Source organism: Saccostrea echinata, unplaced genomic scaffold (genome assembly GCF_033153115.1).
Source record: "Saccostrea echinata isolate AGI-Se365-2 ecotype Australia unplaced genomic scaffold, CSIRO_AGI_Sech_v1 ptg000015l, whole genome shotgun sequence".
NCBI classification, from domain to species: Eukaryota; Metazoa; Mollusca; class Bivalvia; order Ostreida; family Ostreidae; genus Saccostrea; species Saccostrea echinata.
In genome coordinates this window covers 14,088,777-14,098,638 of record NW_026889764.1, presented here as the reverse complement: position 1 = coordinate 14,098,638, position 9,862 = coordinate 14,088,777, and the positions used below count along the sequence as shown (strand labels likewise).

Genomic DNA, 9,862 nt, shown 5'->3' with positions numbered 1-9,862 from the left:
TTGTATAAAGCGTAGAGAAAGTCATACTAGCATCCACAAGTCAAGTCACGTCATTACGTAACGCTATGTAACTCTTTACAAAACAAGTGTTTTTTCAAACCCCAAATTTTACTGCTTTTTCCCTCTCAATGATTATATCAAGAATAGAGATATAAAATAATTTATTAAACTTTGTCAAATGCATTCTATTATTTTTATTTACCTCTCCTATATTTATATTTTACATCAAATGAAAATCACGTTCGAATGCAAAACGTACACCTGAAATATAGTGGGTAGTAATTGTCGCGCTTTTTCATTCGACTGTTTCCAGGTCAACAAAGGTGCGTGAGAATTCTGTTTAATAAAAACAGACGCTGGAGAATTTGCAGAACAAAATGATACCAAACAGTACGATACAGATGCAAATATTACCATGATAAAAGACTGCATAAAGTAAGTAGTTTTCAAACAAACTTTTCACACTTTTCTAGAACAGGTTGCATATGGGTTACAATATTAGATCGATTCAGGATTTAATCCTCTTCAGATTAAAATGCACGATTCCTTAAAAAACCCCCGCGCTAAGGAGCGCTTTCTAAAATAACCCCATAATTTTTTTTTATTTTATTGTAGAAAATGACGTCGTCCATGAGGCTGCCGAAATCGCTAGCTCGCTGAAGCTTATAGTGTTTTGTTTACAGTATCCAAGGATATATTAAATGGGACAACTCTTAAAAGCTTCAATATGGGGTACCCTATGGGGGATTTTCGTCTTTTAACTGATATTATCGCCTCTTCAATAATTTTGTATATGCAAATACTATAACAGAGTGTATTACCGGGAGTTAGTTTATTTGAAGTACGAATTTAGAAAAATAAATAAAAAAGATAAATAAATATTTTAATACAATAAAAAAAAAAATAATTTCATTTATAAATTCAACAAACGGCAAGATGAAAAAAAAAATCAATTTGTAGTTTGATTATGAAAACTACACTCTGTGCTCATGCACTAATTGAAAAAAAAAATTGTGAGTGATAAATAAGATTGAAACATTTTAAAAACACGGATTAATGAAAGATTAAATATGACACAGTTCAAGTATAATGCCAAGAAAAATCAAGATACAAGGAACTCATAGAAGTGGAACTTTTCAAACAGGAAAAAAAATCACCAGTTAATTATTGAAGTTATTTCACTTTTTCTTTTCTTGTAAAAATTATGATATTTACTTTTGTTCAGAATGTACTGCAAACACTACATAAGTGCTGTATAAACCAATTTATATAAATATTTGTGGGTTCTTCAAAAACAAAAAACAAAAATTCTATATATTGGCTCACACTTAGTTGGAACCATAACCGTATAAGACATACAAAACAGTTAAGAGACCAGGGATTATTCATCATCTGGGTGAGACAAGTGAAAAAAAAAAGATTTTGTCCCATAGCTTACAGAATGTAATATATATATATATATATATATATATATATATATATATATATATATATATATATATATATATATATATATATATATATATATATATATATATATATATATATATATATATGCCCCATCCTCATTTTGTGTTAAAAAAAATCAAATATAACAAAACCTCAATTAGTGTCGTTCATCTAGGGGGGGGGGGGGGGGGGGTAGAGTAGATGACTTTAATTTTACTTGTTGAATTCATCCATAAAAAAAAATGTTGGTATTTTTCTTTTAAAAACTATATGTCTTGGACTTTTGAATGTAATTTTGGATTACATGCATTCTGAAAATATAACGGAATTCACCTAAATGAAAAATATGAGCTGTATTTCATTTTAAAGTTGCAGGAATATGAAAGCGCTCTGAGCACTTTGGTACAAACCTTAAAAATCTAAGGCCAATTTTTGTTAAATAAAGAAAACAAGTAAACAAATTATATATTATAAAAACTATAAAAATATACTTTTAAACTAATAAAAAAATCAGGGGCATTGAAAAAACATTATTGGGTAGGGGCATTTTTGACTGGTTTGTTGAAGTACATCAAACAAATCTATTCTTAGTTGTTTTGTTTTGATTTGTATGCTGTAAAGGTCTTGGTAAATATAAATGTTGTAAAAACTATTACTACGGAAGAACGGAGAACAAACATTCTTAAGTACAAATGTAATATTTTTTTAGAACTTGGTGGAAAATCTGTCTTATTGCTATTATTATTCAACAAGCTGATCAAAAGATGTCCTGCACTACCCCTAGGATTTTAAATTCTGATGTCATAAGCTTTAAAAAAGCACATGGGGCATCCCAAACTGCCCAGTGGATTGTATCACGTTCTGATAATTGTAATCTGACATCAATAAAAGTGGCTATTGGTCGATTGTGGTCGGAATATGAAAAACTCAGAAAGAACAAATCTAAATCTGAAGGTAGCAGAAAGTTTACAGAGTTTCTGGAAACAGAATTTGCTCCTCCTAAAGTATCAAATACAGTGACTCCCAAAATGCCCGAAGCTACATATCAGATCAGCTCTAGCGGTGATGCCTTGTCTTCAGCAATGTCCATTGCTAACTCAGTGTTCATAGAAAACCAGAATCTGCTGAAAGAGAAAATATCCTTAAAGTCTGAGTTGACTGAAACAATATCTAACATGCAGACGCTCAACATAAAATCTGAAGATGTAACACAGCAAAATAGAGTGCTACATGAGAAACTGAAATCATCAAGTCAAGCTGTCAAACGCACTAAACGGAGAGAGGACTACTAAACTAAATGTACAAAACTGGGGACATCAGATGACACATCAAAAGAAGACACCCAACAACTTCTAAATGAGCTACAAGCTGAAAATGATCACCTCAGAATCACTGTCAATGAGCTTCAACATACTCTTAGGGAAAAGGATGATGACATTTCCTACATGTATCTCATGGAGCAGCTGCATGAGAGAGCTGACAATAAAGTCATCAGTCTATTTGACAAGAAAGAGAAAGCATTCACTCCAGAACTCCATTTGTGTGTGTACTCTCTTCTTGAACACAATGTCCCTTCAACACAAATTGGTAAGTATCTTTAAGAATGTTTGCAGTTCTGATTTGCTCTATTACTATATGCATCAACATAAAGTATATGTACATTTTACATATACATTCATATTTTGATTTAGGACCAACGATAGAAGCTTGTTTGAAGTTAGCAGGTAAAGAACCCGACCGTCTTCCATCTCCATCAACAGTTGCCAATATGAACATTCAAAGACTTTGTCTAGCCAAGAAACAACTGCAAGAAGAACTGTCAAAAAAAAAAAAAAAAAAAAAAAAAAAAAAAAAAAAAAAAAAAAACTTTGCACACTGACGGGACATCAAAGGTTGGCATCAAGTATGGCGGATTTTCTGTTGGGGTTGAAGAAGGTAATTATTTTGCATTAGGACTTCGTGAAATGGCTACAAAATCAGCACAAAATACACTGGATACATTTAAGGACATTTTACAGGATATTTCTGACACCAACAAGGAAACTTATAAGAATGCTGGAAACAAATTCTCTGTAATATACAAAATACGATGAGTGACCGTGCTGCTACAGAATTGAAGTTTAATGAGCTATTGGAGAGTTACAGAGAAGAGTTGCTGCCACAGATACGGGTGGATTATAACACAATGGATGATGTTGAGAAAGAAACAGTAAGCAGATTAAACAATTTCTTCTGTGGTGTTCATGGTCTAGTGCATATGGCGAATGCAGCTCAGAAAGGATTATGTGAAGCAGCGAGGGGGAATTTCGATGGAAATCCACTAATATTTGATGAGAATTTCTCTAAAATTGATGAATCAGGGTGTTTTCGCTTAATTAGAAATGCATGCAAGGCTTTTGCAAGAAGAGGTGATGAAAAGTGCGGGTGTTATGGAGCCTTCCGAACATATATGCAGCCATTTCTTACTGAAAACAGAATGATATCACTTCCTCTGCAACCTTTCAAAGGCCACAGGTTCAACATTTTATTTCAAAATGCTACATAACTTTACTTTCTACACCCTCACATGACTGAATTTCTGGAGAAATCAGATATTGAAAACAAAAGATTTCTGAAGTCTGTTCTCTCAGACCTTCATGTTTCTTTTTATGTTGCTGGACTAAAAGCCTTGGGATTGATTTCAAAGATGATTACTACACCCCTTTGGAATATTCTCGAGAACAAAGACACATCAATTGAAGGCATGACAAAAAATTATCTCCATTTATCTACTTACTTGGCTGATGCGACTGAAAATGTAGCTGATTTTATAACGGAAACCTTTCCAGCTTTAACAGGAGTAGACGTTAATGGCGACAGAATTTTTGAATTCCTAACCAAAGAGTCTAAGTATGATACTGATGTGGAGATCCTTCTACGTGTCTTGCTACCATCAATCCGGAAAGTAGTGTTGCATGTCTACAAAGACCACTTGCCAGATGGTAAATTTGACATTTTCACTGAGGAGTTCTCACTGGCTACCAAAAGTGATGATAAACATAACTCTTATTGTGAGCGACTATTTGCATACATGGACCAAATTCTAAGAGCTAAACCTAATATATCAGCTCTAGCCCTTGAGGCCTACACACTTTTTTAATGAACAAGACTTCCACATGGATAATTAGAAACAGAGAGGATATGGAAGACCTTATATCGGAAGCTAGAAAATCAGTTGCCACTGACAGAAATTTATTCTCAAGAAGAAAAGGAGAAATTCAACGACAGAGAGAGGAGAAACAAGAAGAGTTCCGAAAAAGAGCCAAAAAAAAAAAAGAGAAGAAAACTAGTGCAGCTTGAAAAACAGAGTGATGACATTATTTTTTATGGTTTATGGAAATCAGCCCGTGAGTGTAAACTGAGAATAAAGGAGTTAAATCAGACAAAGTCAACGCCTTGAAAGCCCAGCTCCGGTACCGTAAAAATGTTTTAAAGCAGAATGTTCTCGAACAGAAACTGTACTCATTTTCTAGAAAGGGTCATGATGGAAAAAGACAAATATTGACACAGAAGGAACTCATGTCAAATCTATTAAAAGTTCTAAAATCTGTTTAAATTGATCATGAAAAAAATCAAATTACTACATATTTTTACATTGATTGCTTGTGCTTATATGTTTGTTTTTTTGTTTTAAATAATCTAAAAAAAAAAAAAAAAAACAATTAGAAGAAATTTCAGCTTTTGTATTTTTTATAGTTTATAAAAATGTCAAGTGCCGGAGAGTACTGGTAGGTACTATACATTTAAAACGTGTAATTTCTAACACTGTAAGCAAGCAATACAGAGAAAATTGGGTAATATTTTAAGACTTCAATCACACACACCCCAACACACAAATCAAGCTTAGAGTGCATATTTTGATAATTTACTTTTAACTGAATCCCGATCATTTTCAAACAGAGTTTGAAGTTTGACGTTATTTTTGTAAGCGTCAACGTTGGCGCAATGATACGTCTTTTTACTTGTGATGCATTGTGGTAGAGGAAGTTAAATTACCTATTGAAACAATTAAATGTGGCATATTAAAGTCTGCTACATACAAACTTGTATTATTTTGATTTAAGATCAAAACTTGAAAAGTATTTGCAGTTCATTCGAAACCAATTACCTTGAAAAAAAGTGGTCACAAAAACAGCACCAGCATCACTTTTTTGCAGTCTATTTTTAGTAACAACGTATGACTAGAAAACCAAAAAGTTGTATTTTCTTTTTTTACTTTCCATATGCTTTAAGACAGTATATAATACATGTGGTAAATATCAGATATAAAAATTGACTTGTGGATGCTAGTCATACATTTTGATGCTATTAATGTTTGAAAAAGTTTGGGATTTGGACTCTTTTAAAATCCACATTTTATGTAGACCACCACTTCTTGAATATGTTGTTGTATAATAAATGTTCGTCCGAAATCTCACATTCACAGCAGTTAATATTTTGTTGAGAAGTAAGGATGGGGGCTTGGTTAAACATTTACTGGACCCTGCAATATATATTTCTTTGTGAGGATTTTTTTTTAATTTTGGAATCCAGGAGAGGTAGGGTAAATCAAACACTCACTTCCATTGACTAGAATATAAAAAAATAATTAAAAAGAATCCCCTAAAGGATTACCAGTTGTGGAATTATATATATATATATATATATATATATATATATATATATATATATATATATATATATATATATATATATATATATATATATATATATATATATATATATATATATATATATATATATATATTCTACTTCGGAAAATTGCCAATGGAAAAGCTGAAGACATCCCGTTTGTCATTCAGTTTAGTTGTTGGTTGGCTTTTATCACCTATAGTCAGTAAAACATCCAATATAAAAAAAAAAATGTTGCAGACTATGAAGTGCCTTTTATTTCGAGTATGGGATATATCTAGTATACATATGACTGGAAGTAACTATTATTAACAGAAAAAGCGCTGAATGTTGAGTTGAAGGCCCAGCAAGTGTTGTCTTCTTTCTAGAAAATCATATATTTTTTTAACTTTTTATATACACAATACAGTTGATACACATACGCTGATCATGTCTTACTTAATAACATGTAAATTGAACGAAGAATGTGAAAAGGTGCTTTGAAAATGAATAAAACAGATTTTTTTTTGAAATGTAAAACTAAGAAGAAGTGATCAATGTAAACATTAATCTGAAGCTTGTTTACATCCCAATAAATGAATTTGATTTATTGCCTTGCTTATGAAATATGGAGATAACGAACAGTGCTCATGCTCAGATGTCCATTAAAATACAAATCGGGAGCAGAGCAAACACGGACCTATAAAAACATGAGGTGGAATCAGGTGCCATGGAGGAGTATGCATCCCCTGTCGACCGGTCACACCCGCCGTGTCATCCTTGTCATGATCCTGCAAACGGAAAAACCCCTAGACAATCCAGTGTATAAACAATGGCCTTACAATTAATTTGAAAAATCAGTCAGATGATAGATGGAAGTTGTATTTATAATGATATTACTTTATTTCATAATCATATTGCACATACAGAATTAATTCAGGTTCAATGTATATATAAAATTTTGTTTTAACGTAGCCATGAAACATTTCAATTTTTGTTGTTTGATAATTAAATTGCAAATAAAATTACAAATTACGAGCCCCTGATTGTAGGTGGCGCAAGCCTCGTTGACGTTCAACACTTTTCGATCCTCCAAAGTTAGAGAGCGTTGATGCGGATCGAACTTGCTAATTGAAGTATAAAATCTCGTTACTGATGACGGATTACGGTTCGTGGGACCTAAATGCCTTGAGAGGCGAACTGAGAAAACGCAATGCGCGAGTGTCAGGGCGAAAAAGAGAACTCGTGGAAAGGTCTGAGCGCTTTTTCATTTTCGTTCGAATTTTCTCAACTAAAATGTCGAATTTGCGACATGACAAAATAAAGACCACAACGTAAAACAATAAAGAAATAATTCACTGAAAATTATACTTAATTGTTTATTCCTATATTTGCCCTTGTTAGAGTCATAGAAATCGATAGTGTTAACAATTAGCGAGAAATACACGCATGTAAAATCAAAACATGAGAAAACTCGGTATGCTATTAAAACTGTCGAATCTTTTCCACTGTTAGATGTCAATCTTTCAAAATATACAGAAAATCGAAATTATACTTTAGGAACCCATTTAAATATATCCTAAATATACTTTCATTATGATAGTAATTTTATGACTACTTACTGCTTCTTAACCTAGTCTGTTCATTGAAGTGTATAGCAGTTTGGTTTTCATTTTCATTGCATGTGATGCTTATATTTCATTGTGTGAACCATACCAGTAGCTTAATCTGATAATTGTTAGTTGAGAACTTTTGCAAGCGAGGATAAGGTCAATCTTGCACCTATTGCAGCTATCACTTGATAGAATCATGATTATACTGTTTTTAATTGTACATGCCCCTTGAGGACCCTTGATTGGTGAATAAACATAGCATATTCTACATATTAAATAATGATTATTAATGTTTCAGACTTGAAGCATATGATAGAAACTATAATTTTGGTGGTGGTGAAAGAGTTGAAAGAGAGTACAGCATGGAAGTACCCAGCTATGAGAAGTATAGAGACATAAATAAAGATACTGTGATCACAAGAATAAGAGAGGAGGCTGTATGTGCATACTTGGGAAAGATGAACAAAGATATTGATGCAAATGTAAAATACATTTATGAAAGCAAATTTTTAAAGTATGCAAGATTGGCGTGCGAGGATGGACTATTCTTTGTGAAAGCAGAGTGCAAGGCACAGATGAAGAAAGCAGTGTCGTACAAGATTGATGCAAGTTTTGATGTTGATGGGTGTGTAGTTGAATGTCAGTGTGAGTGTGCTGTAGGAATGGGTCCAGTAGCAGCATGTAAACATGTGTGTGTGCTTTTGTTTGCTCTACAGAAGCTTGGTGAAAGTGGTGATTTGATCACAGAAGAAACTTGCACTCAAAATTTGCAAACATTCCATCATGTTAAACCTTACAAGGGAAGTCCAATTAAAGCTAAAGACCTCCCTTTAGCAAATGATGCCGATGTCATTTATGACCCAAGGCCACGTGAGTTTAGGAACATGCCTGGATATCAGGACACTTTTAGAAATGTTTGGTTAAATAATCCATCTGTTAACAAATTACCTGTTTCTCAATTGTTCCCTATTGCAAACACAGTTGGCATTGATTCTGATCATGATTATTTTCAAGAAAAACTTTCAGAAATGTGGCTTAAAAATTCTAACATTACAGAAATATCTTGTGAGGAAATAATGAAATTTGAAAAAGAAACCCGTGGCCAAAGCACCAATCCTCTATGGCAGTCTGAACGGTGCAAGAGAATTCACTCCTCAAATTTTGGTAGAATCTGCAAATGTACAGAAAAAACTGATTTGAATAAGCTTGCTATTCGTTTGACTAAATATGTCGCACAAATCCATGCCCCATCCATACTTCACGGCAAATGCTACGAGTCAGTAGCCATAAAAAGCTTTGAAGAAAGAAGTGACGTAAAAACCCAAAAATGTGGCACATTTGTGTCAAAGTTCCACCCATTTCTTGCTGCATCACCAGATGCATTAATTGATGAAAAGTCAATTGTTGAAGTAAAATGTCCATTCACTGCAAAAAATGAACAAATATCTGATGAAACTGTTTCATTTTTGAAGACTGTAAATGGTTCATTAGAACTTGACTCATCACATGATTACTTTTATCAAATTCAGGGGCAGCTTTTCTGCACAGATAGAACCAATTGCATTCTTGTGGTGTACACATTCAAAGATCTCAAAATTATTCCTGTGCCAAGAGACCAGAAATTCATTAGTAACATGCTTGAAAAATTAGAGTTGTTTTTTGATAAACATTTTAAAAATGCAGTGTTGAAAAAAATTTATTATCAAATTTGAGTGTCTTAATAATAAAAGTACTGCCAGAATGTGACATTTTAATCTTGTTATATGGATAAAGTTTTTGTTTGTAATCATTACTGCATTCCTTTACAACACTCTTTCAATTCTTCTTCAAGAATTAAAATAACTTTAAATTCAAGTATTCAATTTTGTATTCATTTGGAATGTATGGAAACTATCCTTAAAAGTTTGCAAGCCAAACAGCAACTATATACATTGTACATGTGTATAACAAAATGTGTACTTGTAGGTCATTAAAATATTCAATTTTCGACATATGTTTTCTAGCAGTGCACAACATATTAAACAGAAGTTCTGTGCTATTATTCTTTAACTCAGTACTGCTACATACCTGTTACATGTACTTCAATTTAGCAATACTAGTACACTTTCTCACAAGCCTAAGTTAGCTATGGAAATTATCTTTTGTGCAAG

General features: G+C 32.7%; 1 pseudogene; it reads left to right on the top strand.

Annotated features, from left to right (window-relative positions):
- The first annotated feature begins 2,470 nt into the window (after positions 1-2,470).
- On the top strand, positions 2,471-4,421 carry LOC133187897 (uncharacterized; annotated as a pseudogene).
- Positions 4,422-9,862: the final 5,441 nt, after the last annotated feature.